This window comes from Triticum dicoccoides, chromosome 1B, assembly GCF_002162155.2.
Source record: "Triticum dicoccoides isolate Atlit2015 ecotype Zavitan chromosome 1B, WEW_v2.0, whole genome shotgun sequence".
In the NCBI taxonomy this organism is placed as follows: Eukaryota; Viridiplantae; Streptophyta; class Magnoliopsida; order Poales; family Poaceae; genus Triticum; species Triticum dicoccoides.
Genome location: NC_041381.1, coordinates 692,293,303 through 692,314,696, shown reverse-complemented (window position 1 = coordinate 692,314,696; position 21,394 = coordinate 692,293,303). Strand labels below are relative to the sequence as shown.

Sequence of the window (21,394 nt, the reverse complement as noted above, 5' to 3'; positions counted from 1 at the left end):
ATAAAAAAAATGATGAAAATGTCAAAAAAATAAAAGAAAATAAGTTTCCCATGTGATATGTGGTCTAGTTGTTGGGAAAATTTGCAAATGTGAATTTCGACTTTATTTGCAAAATCTCTCTAGAATTTAGTAAAATGGGCATAACTTTTGCGTACTAACTCGGATGAAAAAGTTTTTTATATGAAAAATCATCTACTCGAAAAGTTACATCCAAATTTAATCAGGGGGAACCCCGTTAAACATTTTTAAAATCCTCAAAAACCTAACAGAAAAAAAGTTACGGGGCTTTTAAGATCTAGAGTGGAAAAAATCGAAAAAATTTCAAACTGCGTGGTCAAACTGTGGTCAAACAATGGTATAACTAATTATTCTAGAATATTAGTGTTACTAAATAATTATTTCAGTTATTTTGAATTTTAGTCAAATTTGGTCAAACTGTGGTCAAACAATGGTCAAACTAATTATTCAAGAAATATTAGTGTTACAAAATAATTATTGTTTTTTAAAACAATAGTTTCAAACTCAAACAGTGAAATGTGTCACTTCATGCTCACGCAAAATTCCTGAGGGTTAATAGGATTGACATCTTAATATTGTCAGGAAAACAACAAGTGCAGACTTGGAAACGAGGGAGATTAGAACCCGAAAGTTAAGCGTGCTCAGGCTGGGGGAGTGGGAGGATGGGTGACCGTTCGGGAAGTTAGATGATTAGGAATGATGAGGGGTGATTAGCGATTAGAGGATAAATTGAGCAGTGATGAGGGGTGGTGATTAGAGATTAGAGGTTAAAATAATTCAGAAATTTGAAAATAAAAAAAATTCAATTTTTTTTTCAAAAAAGAAAAATCATAAAATTTCCTTTAGTCCCGATTGGTGTTACCAACCGGGACTAAAGGTGGAGCTCCACGTGGCCGCGACCTTTAGTCCCGGTTCCAGTTTGAACCGGGACTAAAGGGGGAAGGCATTAGTAACGACCCTTTAGTCCTGGTTCAAGAACCGAGACTAAAGGCCCTTACGAACTGGGACTGATGCCCCCTTTTCTACTAGTGCTAACACCATAACCTGAATTTCTGTACTGATGTACTTATGATATTCTGCTTTTATGAACAGCTATTAGGACTTGCCATTTTTCATTTCCAATGATATAAGCCCAGTGTGACTTGTCTTGTACAAATTAAGCCCCGACTATGGACAAACAATTTTCTGAGACTGACAAAAAGGGTACAACCTTCATTGATTCTACAGCTTCCGCCAAACATGTAAGACATGATTTATATGCACCTACTACTATGATGATTTGGAAGTGTGTAATACCTACTTACAGATAGAAGTTGATGCAAATAACTTACTGTTGGCCCTTCAGGTACAAATTAAGACCATAGTTCACTTGAATTTTGATCTTTCAATTGATGAACTAATGCAGAAATGTGACTCATCTAAGCGGCGTGATCGCGTAGTTGGCTTTGGTGGTAGAATTAGAGCAAGAAATTTGCGAGGACTAACATTAAGGAATGCTGAATAGGTTTCAAAACTTCAAGCTTCCGAGCACGCGAAACAAGTACTTGATGAAAAGTTCAATGGCGTGGTGCAAGAAGTGTTAGCAATTAAACGACTTATGTCTGCTAGATCTCTAAGTGATAGTTCTCATTAAATCCAACAAGATCAAGTAAGTTGTTCTCATACATTGATTTTATATGTTGTTATACTTTGTGCCAATTTATTTACAAGGGCTGATTTTCATAAACTACTCAACGTTTTCTAGGACTGATGGTCCACCGTAAGATATAGAAGCATCAGGAGGCATTGTATTCACCAATGAAGAATGATATCCATTCAAAGAATGATGGTGTCCCTCGACTGGAGATTAAAAATATTATCTTTTCTAGTTCTCTCATTTTCTGAATAGATATGAGCAAGTAGATTGGTCATCTAAGGAGTGCTTTTGAATCAAATTTCTTAAATGATATTTTAATTTAAGAATTGTATGTTGTAATTTTGGTATTTCTATTAATAAAAGAGGTTACAATCTTTTCTATTCATATTATTTTGTTTCTATATTAGTGTGGATGTTAATATTGGAATGTTGGATGCTGCATAAAGTGATCACTGAATGCATACTTATACTAATTAATATAAGTGGTTCTGATGGATATCAAAGTTGTGAAGAGAGTGGTTGCCATGATAACACTATTAGTGAAGACAAAAGTGGCTGCTAATACTAAATTGTGGTCGTTATTGCCTTGGGATTAACGACGACACGCCATCCTGTCGTTACAAGAATAACGACCACATTGTGGTCGTTATACTTTTAACGACGGAGCCTACTACGACTAGCACATTGTGGTCGTTAATGACCTTTAACGACCACAATCTGACTTTTCACGACCACATATACCATCGTTAAAAATCATTTTCCTAGTAGTGAACAACCACCTCCTCCCAACCTCCACCTCAACAGCAACAACAACCCAACGCGCCACCAGGAAGAACATCTCCCCTCCTGGACAGAGGAGTTCCAATCTGGCGGGGGAACGATTTCTCACAACCAACACGCCAGTACGCTGAACTAGGTAGTCAGAATATGCAGTTCAGTCAGTGGCAAGAGATTTTTGACGCTGCTCCAAACCAAGCTCCACTTCCATACTATGGCGAGCAGCACCCCACGTTTGCATATCAACCACCGCAGCCACCTCCACCTCCCCATTACTATCATCAACCAGAACAATCCAATGACCAATATCTATACCACCCACAATACCTACCCCAACAACAGTTTCCTCCCCAATTTCAGTACCCTTCCCCGCAAATGCCCATCCCACAATATACCCAGCAAGAACACGCACCACCACCACAAAGGGGAGTTCCTCACATACAGGGCCCTCCTGCCTATCAAACTCCGAGACACGCCAGAGGTTTTGACCAATATAGAAGCCAAGACATAGATTGCCAGTTCTACAAATCTATTGCTAAAGCACCAAAATTTGAGTTCCCTCAGTTTGATGGACACAATGCTATGGAATGGATAAGGACTACATAGAAGTTCTTTTCCATGGTGTATGTGCCCGAGGTGGCCAAGTGGGACCATGCTCAAATGTACCTAACAGGAATCGCTGTTGTATGGCTTAGAAACTCTGGCATTTTGGAACAAAACCTGACATGGGAACAATTCTGCCAGGTAGTGCTCAAAAGATTCTCAGGGGATAGTTCTTATGAGGTAGTTGAGAATTTCAACTCCATCAAACAGAGCACCAACTCTGTTTCTGATTACACTGATAGATTTGAAGAGAAAATGTCTTCTTACAGAAGAGAAAACCCTGGTGTCTCTGAAAACTACTACATCAAATGTTACATAAATGGTCTGAAGCCTGAGATCAAACATTACCTGAAACCATTCAAGCCACAGACACTGTATGATGCCGTTGACACAACTAGAGATGTGGAATTAGGAGCTCACGGTCAGCCAACACAGAAGAAATTTTCCTCCTACACCAACTACCAGAAAAGCAATAGTCCTGCACCCACAACAAACAGGCCTAGATGGAATGATAGCAGTGCTACTAAAAGAGAAGGTGACCCCAAAACCACAACCAAACCTAAAGTTAAGTACAGGGAACCAGGAATTTGCAGATACTGTGGCAGCAAATGGTTTTTTGGCCACAAGTGTGCCCAATACAAAACCCTCAATTTAATGGCTATAGAAGAAACTGCAGAGGAAAATCTAGAGGACCTGCTACAGGAAACTGAACAACCTAACGATAACACAACTCCTGTTACAAGTCCCACCCAGGAGGAGCAATGCATGCAAATTTCCTCCCAAGCCATGGGCAAGAAGACCACTGCCAAGCAATTTACACTGGAAGTTCATATATGGTGGGAAGTGTGGAATAGCATTAGTTGATTCTGGAAGCTCACACACATTCATTGACATGAAGTTCACTGTCAAGACCACCTGTCACACTGTCCCAACCCCTTTGGAAATTGTCCTTGTCGCAGGAGGGGGAACACTGCAATCGGGATGCCAGCTAGTGGAAACACAATACACCATCCAGGGACACCAGTTCAAGAACTCCTTTAAAGTGTTACCACTGAAGGGGTATGACATTATTCTGGCATGCGATTGGTTGGAAAAACACAGCCCAATTACAATGGACTTTATCACCAGAAAAATGCAGGTCGTTTTAGACGGCGAAAACAAAGTCACTCTCAGAGATAACAACAGGAAGTGCATGGTCCCTCTCATCTCAGTTCATCGAATGGAGATACTTGCTTCCAGTGATGTAGTAGGCTACTGCCTTTTCCCTTTGTCCCAAACCACCGAAAAGCAAGATCGGCAATGCACTGAAGTGGAAGATTTACTGAAGGAGTACAAGGATGTTTTCCAAGAACCCAAGGGAATGCCACCTATCACAGAGTGTGACCACTCCATTCCCTTGAAAAATAACTCTGAGCCCCCCTATGGTTAGACCTTATAGAGTCCCCCACAAGCAAAAGAATGAAATGGAGATGCTTCCATCATCAGGCCTAGCACTACTCCATATGCTGCTCCTGCCATTCTGGTTAGAAAAAAGATGGTACTTGGAGGTTGTGCATAGATTACAGGAAGTTGAATGCCCAAACTATCAAAAACAAGTTCCCCATCCCAGTTATCTAAGATCTCTTTGATGAGCTGCAAGGAGCACAATACTTCACAAAAATTGACCTCGGGGCAGGATATCATCAAGTGAGTATGAATACTGCTGATATCCACAAGACTGCATTCATAACATACTTTGGGCACTTTGAATACTTAGTTATGCCTTTTGGGCTCACTAATGCACCAGCAACTTTCCAATCCCTCATGAACAAAGTATTTGCCAAGTACCTCAGGAAGTTTATTCTTGTCTTCTTCCATGATATATTAGTGTACAATAAGACGTTGCAACAACACTTGAGACATCTGAAAATGGTCCTAGACATCTTGAGAGCTGAGCAACTATTTGCCAAAATGAGCAAATGCATCTTTGCTGCCCATCCAAGTGGAGTACTTGGGCCACATAATCTCCGGGAAAGGTCTAGAGACTGACCCACAAAAAATTGAAGCAGTTTCCAATTGGCCTCTACCTCAAAACATCACTCAGCTGAGAAGTTTCCTAGGACTCACAGGATACTATAGGAGATTTGTGCAACATTATGGAGAAATATGTAGACCCCTACATGACATGCTTAAGAAAGAGGCCTTCCACGGGATGCCAGAACAAACATCAGCCTTCAACCAACTCAAGCACAAGCTAACTTCAGCACCTGTCCTGGCACTACCCAACTTCTCACTCCCTTTCTAGCTGGAAACTGATGCCAGTGGTACTGGACTTGGGGTTGTTCTGATGCAGCAAAACAGGCCTATTGCTTATTTCAACAAGTCTTTAGGACCCAAATCTGCTGCCCTCTCCACTTATGAAAAGAAAGCACTCGCAATCCTTGAGGCATTAAAAAAATGGAGGCACTATGTTGTTGGCAATGAGCTGCACATCAAAACTGATCAAAAGAGCCTAAAATTTATAGCCTGGGTCGAAGGAAAGCTGCCTGGCGTCAAATTATGCACTTACCAGCCGTTGTTGCAGGTACTTTACCAGACTATTTATTTCTTTTGTACTATTTAATACTTTACCAGGCGAGGGTACCAACCAAACACCACTAGTGTTGGAAATATGCCCTAGAGGCAATAATAAATTAGTTATTATTATATTTCCTTGTTCATGATAATCGTTTATTATCCATGCTATAATTGTATTGATAGGAAACTCAGATACATGTGTGGATACATAGACAACACCATGTCCCTAGTAAGCCTCTAGTTAACTAGCTCGTTGATCAATAGATGGTTACGGTTTCCTGACCATGGACATTGGATGTCGTTGATAACGGGATCACATCATTAGGAGAATGATGTGATGGACAAGACCCAATCCTAAGCCTAGCACAAAGATCGTAGTTCGTATGCTAAAACTTTTCTAATGTCAAGTATCTTTTCCTTAGACCATGAGATTGTGCAACTCCCGGATACTGTAGGAATGCTTTGGTTGTACCAAACGTCACAACGTAACTGGGTGGCTATAAAGGTGCACTACAGGTATCTCCGAAAGTGTCTGTTAGGTTGGCACGAATCGAGACTGGGATTTGTCACTCCGTGTAAACGGAGAGGTATCTCTGGGCCCACTCGGTAGGACATCATCATAATATGCACAATGTGACCAAGGGGTTGATCATGGGATGATGTGTTACAGAAGGAGTAAAAGAGACTTGCCGGTAACGAGATTGAACAAGGTATCGGTATACCGACGATCGAATCTCGGGCAAGTACAATACCGTTAGACAAAGGGAATTGTATACGGGATCGATTGAGTCCTTGACATCGTGGTTCATCCGATGAGATCATCGTGGAACATGTGGGAGCCAACATGGGTATCCAGATCCCGCTGTTGGTTATTGACCGGAGAATGTCTCGGTCATGTCTGCATGGTTGCCGAACCCGTAGGGTCTACACACTTAATGTTCGATGACGCTAGGGTTATAAAGGAAGTTTGTATGTGGTTACCGAATGTTGTTGGGAGTCCCGGATGAGATCCCGGATGTCACGAGGAGTTCCGGAATGGTCCGGAGGTAAAGATTTATATATGGGAAGTCCTGTTTTGGTCACCGGAAAAGTTTCAGGTTTTATCGGTAACGTACCGGGACCACCAGGAGGGTCCCGGGGGTCCACCAAGTGGGGCCACCGGCCCCGGAGGGCCGCATGGGCCAAGTGTGGGAGGGGACCAGCCCCAGGTGGGCTGGTGCGCCCCCCACAAGGGCCCAAGGCGCCTAGGGTTTGGGGAGGGGGGCACCCCACCTTGCTTGGGGGGGGGGGTAAGTTTCCCCCTCTCCACCCCTTGGCCGCCCCCCTAGATGGGATCTAGGGCTGGCCGCCGCCCCCTAGGGGTGGAAACCTAGGTGGGGGCGCAGCCCCCTCTTCCCCGATATATAGTGGAGGCATAGGAGCAGCCCACCACATGAGTTTCTTCTCCTGTTGGCGCAGCCCTACCTCTCTTTCTCCTCATATCTCGCGGTTCTTGGCGAAGCCCTGCTGGACTACCACGCTCCTCCATCACCACCACGCCGTTGTGCTGCTGCTGGATGGAGTCTTCCTCAACCTCTCCCTCTCTCCTTGCTGGATCAAGGCGTGGGAGACGTCACCGGGCTGTACGTGTGTTGAACGCGGAGGTGCCGTCCGTTCGGCACTAGGATCTCCGGTGATTTGGATCACGACGAGTACGACTCCTTCAACCCCGTTCTCTTGAACGCTTCCGCTTAGCAATCTACAAGGGTATGTAGATGCACTCTCCTTCCCCTCGTTGCTGGTTTCTCCATAGATAGATCTTGGTGACACGTAGGAAAATTTTGAATTTCTGCTACGTTCCCCAACAGTGGCATCATGAGCTTGGTCTATTGCATAGTTTCTTTGCACGAGTAGAACACAAAGTAGTTGTGGGCGTTAATTTTGTTCAATATGCTTACCGTTACTAGTCCAATCTTGTTTCGACGGTATTGTGGGATGAAGCGGCCCGGACCGACCTTACACGTACACTTACGTGAGACAGGTTCCACCGAATGACATGCACTTGGTGCATAAGGTGGCTAGCGGGTGCCAGTCTCTCCCACTTTAGTCGGAACAGATTCGATGAAAAGGGTCCTTATGAAGGGTAAATAGCAATTGGCATATCACGTTGTGGTTTTGCGTAGGTAAGAAACGTTCTTGCTAGAAACCCATAGCAGCCACGTAAAACATGCAAACAACAATTAGAGGACGTCTAACTTGTTTTTGCAGGGTATGCTATGTGATGTGATATGGCTAAGAAGAATGTGATGAATGATATGTGATGTATGAGATTGATCATGTTCTTGTAATAGGAATCACGACTTGCATGTCGATGAGTATGACAACCGGCAGGAGCCATAGGAGTTGTCTTTATTTATTGTATGACCTGCGTGTCATTGAACAACGCCATGTAATTACTTTACTTTATTGCTAACCGGTAGCCATAGTAGTAGAAGTAATAGTTGGCGAGACAACTTCATGAAGACACGATGATGGAGATCATGGTGTCATGCCGGTGACGATGATGATCATGGAGCCCCGAAGATGGAGATCAAAAGGAGCAAAATGATATTGGCCATATCATGTCACTATTTGATTGCATGTGATGTTTATCATGTTTATGCATCTTATTTGCTTAGAACGACGGTAGTAAATAAGATGATCCCTCATTAAAATTTCAAGAAAGTGTTCCCCCTAACTGTGCACCGTTGCGAAAGTTCGTCGTTTCTAAGCACCACGTGATGATCGGGTGTGATGGATTCTTACGTTCACATACAACGGGTGTAAGATAGATTTACACACGCGAAACACTTAGGTTGACTTGACGAGCCTAGCATGTACAGACATGGCCTCGGAACACAAGAGACCGAAAGGTCGAGCATGAGTCGTATAGTAGATACGATCAACATGAAGATGTTCACCGATGATGACTAGTGTGTCTCACGTGATGATCGGACATGGCCTAGTTGACTCGGATCATGTAATCACTTAGATGACTAGAGGGATGTCTATCTGAGTGGGAGTTCATAAGATGAACTTAATTATCCTGAACATAGTGAAATGATCTTTGCAAATTATGTCGTAAGCTCGCGCTTTAGTTCCACTGTTTAGATATGTTCCTAGAGAAAATATAGTTGAAAGTTGACAGTAGCGATTATGCGGACAGTAGAAAGCTTATGTCCTTAATGCACCGCTCAGTGTGCTGAACCCCAAACCAAGGTTGTCAGAATCGTGATTTTGAATCGGATCGGAGCTTCGATGGTAGGATCGCAAATCGTAGAATCTTCACTATTAGGATCGTAGAAACGTAGATTCTAAGAACTAAAGTCGTAGAATCATAGGGGTTAGTTTGGATCGTAAAGTCGTAGAATCGTCTAACAGAATCGCGATTCTGACAACCTTGCCCCAAACGTCGTTTGTGGATGTTGCGAACATCGGACATACACGTTTTGATAACTACGTGATAGTTCAGTTAAATGGTTTAGAGTTGAGGCACCAAAGACATTTTCAAAATGTCGCGGAACATATGAGATGTTTCGAGGGCTGAAATTGGGATTTCAGGCTCGTGCCCATGTCAAGAGGTATAAGACCTCCGACAATTTTCTTAGCCTGCAAACTAAGGGAGAAAAGCTCAATCGTTGAGCTTGTGCTCATATTGTCTGAGTGCAACAATCACTTGAATCGAGTGGGAGTTGATCTTCCAGAGATAGTGATGTTTCTCCAAAGTCATTGCCACCAAGATGCTAGAGCTTCGTGATGAACTATAACGTATCAGGGATAGATATGATGATCCTTGAGGTATTCGCGATGTTTGACACTGCGAAAGTAGAAATCAAGAAGGAGCATCAATTGTTGATGGTTGAACCACTAGTTTCAAGAAGGGCAAGGGCAAGAAGGGATACTTCATGAAACGGCAAATCAGCTGCTGCTCTAGTGAAGAAACCCAAGGTTGAACCCAAACCCGAGACTAAGTGCTTCTGTAATAAGGGGAACAACCACTGGAGCAGAATTACCCTAGATACTTGGTAGATGAGAAGGCTGGCAAGGTCGATAGAAGTATATTGAATATACATTATGTTAATATGTACTTTACTCCTAGTAGCACCAGGGTATTAGATACCTGTTTGGTTGCTAAGTGTTAGTAACTCGAAATAAAAGCTACGGAATAAACGGAGACTAGCTAAAGGTGAGCTGACGATATGTGTTGGAAGTGTTTCCAAGTTTGATGTGATCAAACATCGCACGCTCCCTCTACCATCAAGATTAGTATTAAACCTGAATAATTATCATTTGGTGTTTGCGTTGAGCATAGACATGATTGGATTATGTCCATCGCAATACGGTTATTCATTTAAGGAGAATAATGGTTACTCTATTTATTTGAATAATACCTTCTATGGTCTTGCACCTAAAGGAACGGTTTATTGAATCTCGATCGTAGTGATACACATTTTCATGCCAAAAGATATAAAATAGTAATGATAGTACAACTTACTTGTGGCACTACCATGTAAGTCATATTAGTATAAAACGCATGAAGAAGATCCATGTTGATGGATCTTTGGACTCACTCGTTTTTGAAAAGTGTGAGACATGCGAACCATGTCTATTGGTGTATACGCATGAAGAAACTCCATGCAGATGGATCGTTTGGACTCACTTGATTTTGAATCACTTGAGATATGCAAATCATACCACATGGGCAAGATGACTGAAAAGCCTCGTTTTCAATAAGATGGAACAAGATCGCAACTTGTTGGAAGTAACACATTTTGATGTGTGCAGTCCAATGAGTGCTGAGGCATGCAGTGAATATCGTTATGTTCTTACTTCACGAATGATTTGAGTAGATACTGAGTGTATTTACTTGATGAAACACAAGTCTGAATTATTGAATGGTTCAAGTAATTTCAGAGTGAAGTTGAAGATCATCGTGACAAGAGGATAAAATGTCTATGATATGATCATAGAGATGAGTATCTGAGTTACAAGCTTTGGCACGCAATTAAGACATTGTGAAAGTCGTTTCACAATTAATACCGCCTGGAACACCATAGTGTGATGGTGTGTCCGAACATCATAGTTGCACCCTATTGGATATGGTGCGTACCATGATGTCTCTTATCGAATTACCACTAAGTTCATCGGTTAGGCATTAGAGACAACCGCACTCACTTTAATAGGGCACCACGTAATTCCGTTGAGACGACACCGTTTGAACTATGGTTTGGAGAAACCTAAGTTGTCGTTTCTTGAAAAGTTTGGGGCTGCGACGCTTATGTGAAAAGGTTTCAGATTGATAAGCTCGAACCCAAAGCGGATAAAATGCATCTTCATAGGACACCCAAAACAGTTGGGTATACCTCCTAATTCAGATCCGAAAGCAATAGGGATTGTTTCTTGAATCGGGTCCTTTCTCGAGGAAAAGTTTGTCTCGAAAAGTTGAGTGGGAGGATGGTGGAGACTTGATATGGTTATTGAACCGTCACTACAACTAGTGTGTAGCAGGGCACAGGAAGTTGGCACCTACACCAATTGAAGTAGAAGCTTATGATAGTGATCATGAAACTTTGGATCAAGTTACTACCGTACCTCATAGGGTGACAAGGATGCGTACTGCTTCAGAGTGGTACAGTAATCCTGTCTTGAAGGTCATGTTGCTAGACAACAATGAACCTACGAGCTATGGAGAAGCAATGGTGGGCCCATATTCCAACAAATGGTTAGAAGCCATGAAATCCGAGATAGGATCCATGTATCAGAAAAAAGCATGGACTTTGGTGGACTTGCCCGATCATCGGCGAGCCATTGAGATGAATGGATCTTTAAGAAGAAGATGGACATGGACGGTAATGTCACCGTCTGTGAAGCTCGACTTGTGGCGAAGAGTTTTTCACAAGTTCAAGGAGTTGACTACGATGAGATTTTCTCATCCGTAGCGATGCTTAAGTCCGTCGGAATCATGTTAGCATTAGCTGCATTTATGAAATCTGGCAGATGGATGTCAAAACGAGTTTCCTTACCAGTTTTGTAAGGAAAGGTTGTATGTGATACAATCAGAAAGGTTTTGTCGATCCTAAGGATGCTAAAAGGTATGCTAGCACAAGCGATCCTTCCATGGACTGGAGTAAGCATCTTGGAGTTGGAATATGCACTTTGATAAGATGATCAAAGATTTTGGGTTTATACAAAGTTTATGAGAAACTTGTATTTCCAAAGAAGTGAGTGGGAGTACTATAGAATTTCTGATGAGTATATGTTGTTGACATATTGTTGATCAGAAATGATGGGTTATTTGAAAGGTGTTTTCAATAGAAAACTTGGATTAAGCTACTTGAACATTGAGCATCAAGATCTATGAGGATAGATCAAAAACTCTTAATGGTACTTTCAAATGAGCATATACCTTGACATGATCTTGAAGGTGTTCAAGATGGATCAGTCAAAGAAGGAGTTCTTGCCTGAGATGTAAGGTATGAAGTTAAGACTTAAAGCTCGACCACGACAGAAAAGAGAGAGAAAGGACGAAGGTCGTCCCCTATGCTTTAGACATAGGCTCTACAGTATGCTATGCTAAGTACCGCACCTGATGTGTGCCTTGCTACATACCTGGCAAGAGGGTACAAAGGTGATCAAAGAGTAGATCACCAGATAGCGGTCAAAATTATCCTTAGAAGAATAAGGATATGTTTCTCGGTTATGGAGGTGATAAAGAGTTCGATGTAAAGAGTTGCGTCGATGCAAGCTTTAACACCTATCCGAATGACTCTGAGTAGCAAACCGGATACGTATAGTGGAGCAACCATTTGGAATAGCTCCAAGTGGAGAATGGTAGCAACATTTACAATATGACCTAGATATTTGCGAAGTACAGACGGATCTGAATGTTGCAGACCCGTTGACTAAAACCTCTCTCACAAGCAAAACATGATCAAACCCCAGAACTCATTGAGTCTAAATCACATGATGATGTGAACTAGTTTAATGACACTAGTAAACTCTTTGGATGTTGGTCACATGGCGATGTGACCTGTGAATGTTAATCACATGGCGATGTGAACTAGATTATTGACTCTAGTGCAAGTGGGAGACTGTTGGAAATATGCCCTAGAGGCAATAATAAATTAGTTATTATTATATTTCCTTGTTCATGATAATCGTTTATTATCCATGCTATAATTGTATTGATAGGAAACTCAGATACATGTGTGGATACATAGACAACACCATGTCCCTAGTAAGCCTCTAGTTAACTAGCTCATTGATCAACAGATGGTTATGGTTTCCTGACCATGGACATTGGATGTCGTTGATAACGGGATCACATCATTAGGAGAATGATGTGATGGACAAGACCCAATCCTAAGCCTAGCACAAAGATCGTAGTTCGTATGCTAAAGCTTTTCTAATGTCAAGTATCTTTTCCTTAGACCATGAGATTGTGCAACTCCCGGATACCGTAGGAATGCTTTGGGTTTACCAAACGTCACAACGTAATTGGGTGGCTATAAAGGTGCACTACAGGTATCTCCGAAAGTGTCTGTTGGGTTGGCACGAATCGAGACTGGGATTTGTCACTCCATGTAAACGGAGAGGTATCTCTGGGCCCACTCGGTAGGACATCATCATAATGTGCACAACGTGACCAAGGGGTTGATCACGGGATGATGTGTTACGGAACGAGTAAAAGAGACTTGCCGGTAACGAGATTGAACAAGGTATCGGTATACCGACGATCGAATCTCGGGCAAGTACAATACCGTTAGACAAAGAGAATTGTATACGGGATCGATTGAGTCCTTGACATCGTGGTTCATCCGATGAGATCATCGTGAAACATGTGGGAGCCAACATGGGTATCCAGATCCCGCTGTTGGTTATTGACCGGAGAACGTCTCGCTCATGTCTGCATGGTTCCCGAACCCGTAGGGTCTACACACTTAAGGTTTGATGACGCTAGGGTTATAAAGGAAGTTTGTATGTGGTTAACGAATGTTGTTCGGAGTCCCGGATGAGATCCCGGACGTCACGAGGAGTTCCGGAATGGTCCGGAGGTAAAGATTTATATATGGGAAGTCCTGTTTTGGTCACCGGAAAAGTTTCGGGTTTTATCGGTAACGTACCGGGACCACCGGGAGGGTCCCGGGGGTCCACCAAGTGGGGCCACCGGCCCCGGAGGGCTGCATGGGCCAAGTGTGGGAGGGGACCAGCCCCAGGTGGGCTGGTGCGCCCCCCCCCACAAGGGCCCAAGGCGCCTAGGGTTTGGGGAGGGGGTGCTTCCACCTAACTTGGGGGGCAAGTTTCCCCCTCTTCCCCCCTTGGTCGCCACCCTTAGATGGGATTGGGGGCAGCCGCACCCCTTGGGGTGGAAACCCTAGAGGGGGCGCACCCCCTTCCTCTCCCCTATATATACTTGACGGTTTTGGGGCTGCCAACATGACGAGAACCTCTCCCTCTTGGCGCAGCCCTACCTCTCTTTCTCCTCTTCTCCCGCGGTGCTTGGCGAAGCCCTGCAGGATTGCCACGCTCCTCCACCACCACCACGCCGTTGTGCTGCTGCTAGACGGAGTCTTCCTCAACCTCTCCCTCTCTCTCTCCTTGCTGGATCAAGGCATGGGAGACGTCACCGGGCTGTACGTGTGTTGAACGCGGAGGTGCCGTCCGTTCGGCACTAGGATCTCCGGTGATTTGGATCACAACGAGTACGACTCCTTCAACCCCGCACTCTCCTTCCCCTCGTTGATGGTTTCTTCATAGATAGATCTTGGTGACACGTAGGAAAATTTTGAATTTCTGCTACGTTCCCCAACAACTAGTCCATACTAGCCCGACCAGGCAGAAAAGTGTCACCACACCAGCAGTGGCGGAGCTAAGCACGCTTCACTGGGCGGGCCAAAACGAATTAACTTAAGAAAGACGTTTGTGATTTTGCTCTCTTGGCCAAATTCAACACCAATCTACACTGAATTCTTATTTGGCTGGGCGGGCCGTGGCCTGGTTTTGCCCAGCCATAGCTCCGCCACTGCACACCACGCTGAAGTCAGGCAGCAAAAAAATTTCAGGCACGATGCGAGGACACTTTCCAAACAGGCCCTTAATCCACAGAAGCAAGATGGATGATATTTCCTATGCATGTTAGACTTCTTAGATTATTAAGAGTTCTAGAACACCCTAACAAAAGACTGTGCTGTACAAAGGAGCAAACATGCTCATAGGCCTGTTGTCTGCATACCTAGGCTACCGTATCCTGTACTATCATTAGTCAACTAATCACCGCTGGCTCTTTTCGGACCTGAACAACATACTTCCTAATGTAAAAAGCGCTCTTATATTATGGAACTAAAGGAGTATGTAATATATTTATAGTCACCGCGCTTATCAGACCTGAACAACATATGCAATATATGCAGCATACATGTATATATCTATGTACCTCCATGTTTTAAATTTTCGCTATAACTACGTATGCGCGTGATGGCGTGCGCCCTGCACTAGTCGATCCTACAGACTAGAAATAAACTAAAAACGACCTGTGATTTGGAACGTAGCGCAGCATGCTATACGTAGCTAATGATGATACCGTCCGCGACGAGCGTAATCCATGACGCTTTTCTCAAAAGGATGCAGTGGCGGAGCCACAGCCCGGGCTCGTCGCCGACGTTTAAAGTAGGACCCTGTAATATTCTATCTAAATATTTTTGCATATAATAAGAATTGCCTGGGCTCTTAAAAGCTTCTGGCTCCGCTAATGAAAGGATGCACGCACCGTACATCAGATGTTTGGACACTAATTTGGAGTATTAAACATAGACTAATTACAAAACTAATTGCACAGATTGAGACTAATTTACGAGACGAATCTATTAAGCCTAATTAGTCGATGATTTGACCGTGTGGTGCTACAGTAAACGTGTGCCACTGATGGATTAATTAGCTAGGCTTAATAGATAGTCACGGTTTCTGTAGTTAGTATCCTACGCGTACGTGACTTGGGCTTGCTCTGAGCTGTTTGGCTGATGGTTTCTGCTCTCAAGTACTCTCCTTATTTTTCTCTCCTTCACCTCGTCATAATAATCTATTGCACCTGCTCTCGGTGATCTGTGTCCCTTCCATGAAGATGTTTGAAGCTGGAATATATCTAAAAAATCGTCATTAAAGGCATACTCAGGTTGGTAATCCACACCAGAGGCAGGCCTATTACGTTGGGCCGAAACGAGTGCAGAAAGGTAGCATCATCAGTTTCTCGTTCTCAATAAACACTACGTACAGGTAGTACGGTCCGCCACAGCGCCTGACAAAAATGGTTCAAGTTCCATACGGTTTCTGGGATTACAAATTACTTTGGACTATGGCGTAATGCTGTGTAGCGTGTATGCCCTTGACGAAAAACAAGAGAGTTTATTTTTTGACATTATAGTCAAACACCCAATCGCGACTGATGGAGACCGGCCGGCCGCATGAGGACTTGGTCACGACTATGTGCAAACACTATAGTCAAACACCCAACCGCTACTGATATAGACCGGCCGGCCGCGTCAGGAGTTGGTCACGACTATGCGCACTGAAATTGTCTCTAGTTAGTACTCTCTCCGTACCATAATATAAAAGCGTTTTTTACACTATACTAGTGCCAAAAATACTCTTATATTATGGGGCGGAGGGAGTAGTTACTTGCGTGCAAAGGCAGTTAGATTCGTGAACGCGGAGCTGTCTACGTATTTTCTTTCAGCTTATGGAAACATCACCAGACAAGTGTACATGTGCGTGGCCATGTTTGATAGAGCTTGGGACGGCTCCAACTCCTCCTTAACCTATAGCTGCGAGGGAAGAAGTTATATTTTTCTCTCATCATATCAAATGGAGTCTTGGCTTGACTTATGACTCCTCTCATACATACTATAGAAGAAGAATGCAACCAAAAAGCAGAGAAAAGGAACACTAGACGATAGGAACAATGGTTGCGTGTGCGCGTGTCGTTTGATCTATATATACAAGGCGTGGGCAACAAGAGGAATGAGTAGTCTCAACTCTCAAGTTCTGAATATGATGATCTCCCGTAGCAGCCACCAGCAGCAGCTCCTGCTGTGCCTGCTCCTTCACTTGTGCCTCGGGATCCAGCTCTCCCACTCCCTTGCCACCACCAGCAACCAAACTACGTGCCGGCCGGACCAGTCCTCGGCACTGCTCCGGCTGCGGCGTTCCTTCCCCGCCACCACCGACTCCACATGCACCCTCCCGTCGTGGCGGGCCGGCACGGACTGCTGCCACTGGGAGGGCGTCACCTGTGCCGCCGCCGATGGCCGCGTCACCACCCTCGACCTCGCTGAATGCGGGCTGCACAGCGCTGGCCTCCACCCGGCGCTTTTTGAGCTCACCTCCCTGAGGTACCTGGACCTCTCCTTCAACAGCTTCAACGAGTCGGAGCTGCCGGCCGTCGGGTTCGAGCGGCTCACCGAGCTCACCCACCTCAACCTGTCCTACACCGACTTCCTAGGCAAGATACCACACGGGATACGGCGGCTCAGTAAGCTGGTATCCCTGGACTTCACCAACTGGATTTATCTTGTTGAAGGCGACAACGACTATTTCCTGCCACTCGGCGAAGGAAGGTGGCCCATCGTGGAGCCTGACATTGGATCATTCGTCGCTAACCTTAGCAACCTCAAGGAGCTTTATCTAGGCAACGATCGACTTGTCCGGCAACCGGGCAGCATGGTGCAGTGCCTTTGCTAATTCCACTCCACACCTTCAGGTTCTCAGCCTACCAAATACCCACATCGATGCTCCGATTTGTGAATCCTTGTCCACCATTCGCTCACTGGCCAAGATCAACCTAAACTATAACAAAGTGTATGGCCACATTCCAGAGTCCTTTGCTGACTTACCTTCCCTCAGTGTTCTTAAGCTTGCCTATAATCGCCTCCAAGGACGGTTCCCGATGAGGATCTTCCAGAACACAAACTTAACGGTTGTTGATGTTAGTTATAATTCCAAGGTATCTGGTCTGCTTCCCAATTTCTCATCACATAGTATTATGAAGGAACTGCTTTTTAGCAACACTAACTTCTCTGGTCCCATTCCGAGGTCAATAAGTAATCTCATATCCTTGAAGAAATTAGGTATTGCAGCAACTGACTTTCACCAAGAGCAGCTTCCCACTTCAATTGGTGAGCTCAGATCATTAACATCACTACAGGTTTCTGGAGCTGGTATAGTAGGAGAAATACCATCTTGGGTTGCAAATTTGACTTATTTGGAAACTTTACAGTTCTCTAACTGTGGGTTATCTGGTCAAGTACCTTCCTTCATAGGTAACCTCAAGAACCTAATTACATTGAAATTGTATGCATGCAATTTTTCTGGTCAAGTTCCTCCACATCTATGTAATCTTACTCAATTAGGCACCATAAATTTACATTCCAACAGTTTCCGTGGTACCATCCAACTCAGTTCGTTCTTCAAAATGCCCAACCTATTTAGCTTGAATCTTTCAAACAACAAGCTTTCCGTAGTAGATGGAGAGTACAATTCTTCATGGGCATCCATCCAAAACTTTGATACTCTATGTCTAGCATCTTGTAACATATCCAAGCTCCCTAATACCTTGAAGCACATGTATAATGTTGAAGTTCTTGACCTTTCAAACAATCACATCCATGGCCCTCTACCTCAGTGGGCATGGAATAATTGGATCAAGTCTCTCATCTTGATGAACATATCATACAACCAATTTAGTAGTGGTATTGGATATGGCACTGTCATTTCTGCTAATATGTTTGTTATCGACATCAGTTATAACCTATTTGAAGGGCCTATACCTATACCAGGACCGCAGAACCAACTATTTGATTGCTCAAACAACCATTTCTCATCCATGCCATTCAATTTTGGTTCTCACTTAAGTAGTATTTCCCTACTCATGGCTCCTGGAAACAAGTTGTCTGGAGAAATTCCACAATCAATCTGTGAAGCAACAAGTCTTATGCTCCTTGATCTCTCTAATAATGATTTGATTGGATCCATCCCTTCTTGTTTATTGGAGGATATGAGTCAGCTCAATGTATTAAATTTGAAAGGAAATCAACTTCATGGAAGATTACCAAATAGCCTGAAGCAGGATTGTGCATTTGAGGCATTAGACTTTAGTGATAATCAGATTGAAGGACAATTACCTAGATCTCTAGCTGCTTGCAAAGACTTGGAGGTTTTTGATATCGGGAAGAATCTTATTAATGATACATTTCCATGTTGGATGAGTATGCTTCCTAAACTTCAAGTCCTTGTTCTAAAGTCCAACAGGTTCATTGGGGATGTGGGGCTATCTATTTCAGAAGATCAAAATAGTTGTGAGTTTGAAAAACTTCGAATTATTGACTTGGCCTCAAACAATTTCTCTGGATTATTGCGAAATGAATGGTTTATGTCAATGGGATCCATGATGACTAAAGATGTCAATGAGACGTTGGTCATGGAAAATCAATATGATCTACTTGGCCAAACATACCAGTTCACCACTGCCATCACATATAAAGGATCTGATATTAGTTTTTCTAAAATACTGAGGACCATTGTCATCATTGATGTTTCTAATAATGCATTCTATGGCCCTATTCCTGAGTCAATTGGGGACCTTGTGCTACTCGGTGGGCTAAATATGTCACATAATGCCCTCATTGGACTGATACCATCTCAGCTTGGCATGCTACATCAACTTGAGTCACTAGACATGTCTTCAAATGAACTTTCTGGAGAGATCCCATGGGAGTTGGCATCATTGGACTTTCTTTCAATGTTGAATCTATCCTACAACCAGCTGCGGGGAAGAATACCCGAGTCTTCCCACTTCTTGACATTCTCTGATATCTCATTTTTAGGAAACATTGGCCTGTGTGGGTTTCAAGTGTCCAAAGCATGTAACAACATGACACCAGATACCGTTCTACATCAGTCCAAGAAGGTATCAGTAGACATTGTACTATTCCTTTTTGCAGGATTGGGATTTGGTGTCGGATTTGCAGTTGCAATTATCTTGACATGGGTGAGGGCGCCCCAGATTACTGGGGTCCTCACACAGGTGACCTGTCTCTCATGGGCCATATTAATGGGCCACTCCAATTCATCAAAGGAAGGCCGGACTACAAGCGACCCCGTGCTCCAGCAGGAAACCTCCGAAGACTTGGCATCTCCTCCAAGAAAGTTTAGCGTAGCCAGCATGTTTACCTCCTGATGGCAACCGGCCTTATGTTACCTTAGGTACCCCTGGTGTCTATATAAACCAGAGGGTTTAGTTCGTAGAGGCAGAACCATAACCATCACGCCCATCTAGGGTTTAGCTCATCCGATCTCGAGGTAGATGAACTCTGTAATTGCCAAACCATCACATCAATACAATCAAGCAGGACGTAGGGTTTTACCTCTTTGAGAGGGCCTGAACCTGGGTAAAACACCGTCTCTACATTCCATGTTACCCATTGACTCCAAGATCCACAGTCCGGGACCCCCTACCCGAGATCATCCGGTTTTAGTACCAACATTGGTGCTTTCATTGAGAGTTCCACTATAGAATCATCGAGGATCAATGGCCGGCTTAGTCATCAGCGATGGCATCCGCAACGGGGACATTTTCGTTCCCGGTCAACTATTTGCATTCGTCAGCATCGTGCTGCACGCCAATCAGGCCGGTCGTTTTGGTCAGGTCGACAGCTTCACCCCCATTCAGGAGATCGGGTTTGGAAACCTAGAGTTCATCGTCGACTCCCGGGGAGATCTTATTCTTACAGGGCTTCCAGCTTCACCCAAAGGGCCCAATCCTCAGGCTTTGACTTCGGGTCTGGCTTACCCCACCTTCGGGTCAGCCGCCACTCCGGATATGGCCTTGAGCTCGGATCCAATCTCTGCACTCGAGAGCCCAGGGCCAGCCTTGGCCGAGCATGATACAGGGCGATTTCGAATGCTCCCAACGCAACAATACTGCGGGTTGACCCCGAGAACTGTCAGAACATGGATCCGACAGATCTCTCCCTGTTAAATGGGATACTAGATCGGATCCAAGCCATGGAAATTACCACTAGCCAGTCCTTGGTCTACGCACAGATCTGGTTTAAAGCCGACGACAAGGAAATTTACATCCCACCTGCCACCCACTTAGTCGCCACTATCAAAGATTTGATCAAGAGCTCGTCCCTCCTCCTTCTGGAGCCAAGGGCGGATCGGGTATAGATTTCCGATCATCAAGCTCCCCCCAGTAGCTCGACAGCCGACCTTGTGCTTGATGTGTTCGACACACTGTCTGGCTGGATATTTGGTGATTTTATTAGGGAAAACGATGGATTCCGATGCTCGTCGGACGAGGAGTATGGACCGACGAAGTTTGATCAAATGCTTCAAGATGAGTTCTTCTATAACTTGGATTCAGACAAAGAACTGGACATGATCATGCTCATGAGCATGCAAGGGGAAATGGAATGGCAAGTGGATCATATTCTCAACTTCAAGGGCTCTATCAAAGGGAGGAGAATGGACCCACAATGGAAACGAAAGAGCACATGTGGACCCATAAATTTTATGTTATTTATGCTCGGTACCAATATTTGTTATTCACGTGCGACATTGCCTTGTATGATCAACGTGCATGGATTTGAGAGTCCTGATTTGAGATATATAGATGCCGGGAGCGAAATATGGGGCCAATCCTGAAGCGTCTGTGGGCATGCCCGGGCGCGTCCGCAGGCGTAAGAGCATCTCTAGCATACTCCTTATATCGCCCCGACCCGCAAGATAACGTCA

The 21,394-nt window shown here is 44.1% G+C and overlaps 1 pseudogene; it reads left to right on the top strand.

Annotated features, from left to right (window-relative positions):
- Positions 1–16,621: 16,621 nt before the first annotated feature.
- LOC119350967 lies at positions 16,622–19,835 on the top strand (annotated as a pseudogene).
- The last annotated feature ends 1,559 nt before the right edge of the window (positions 19,836–21,394 follow it).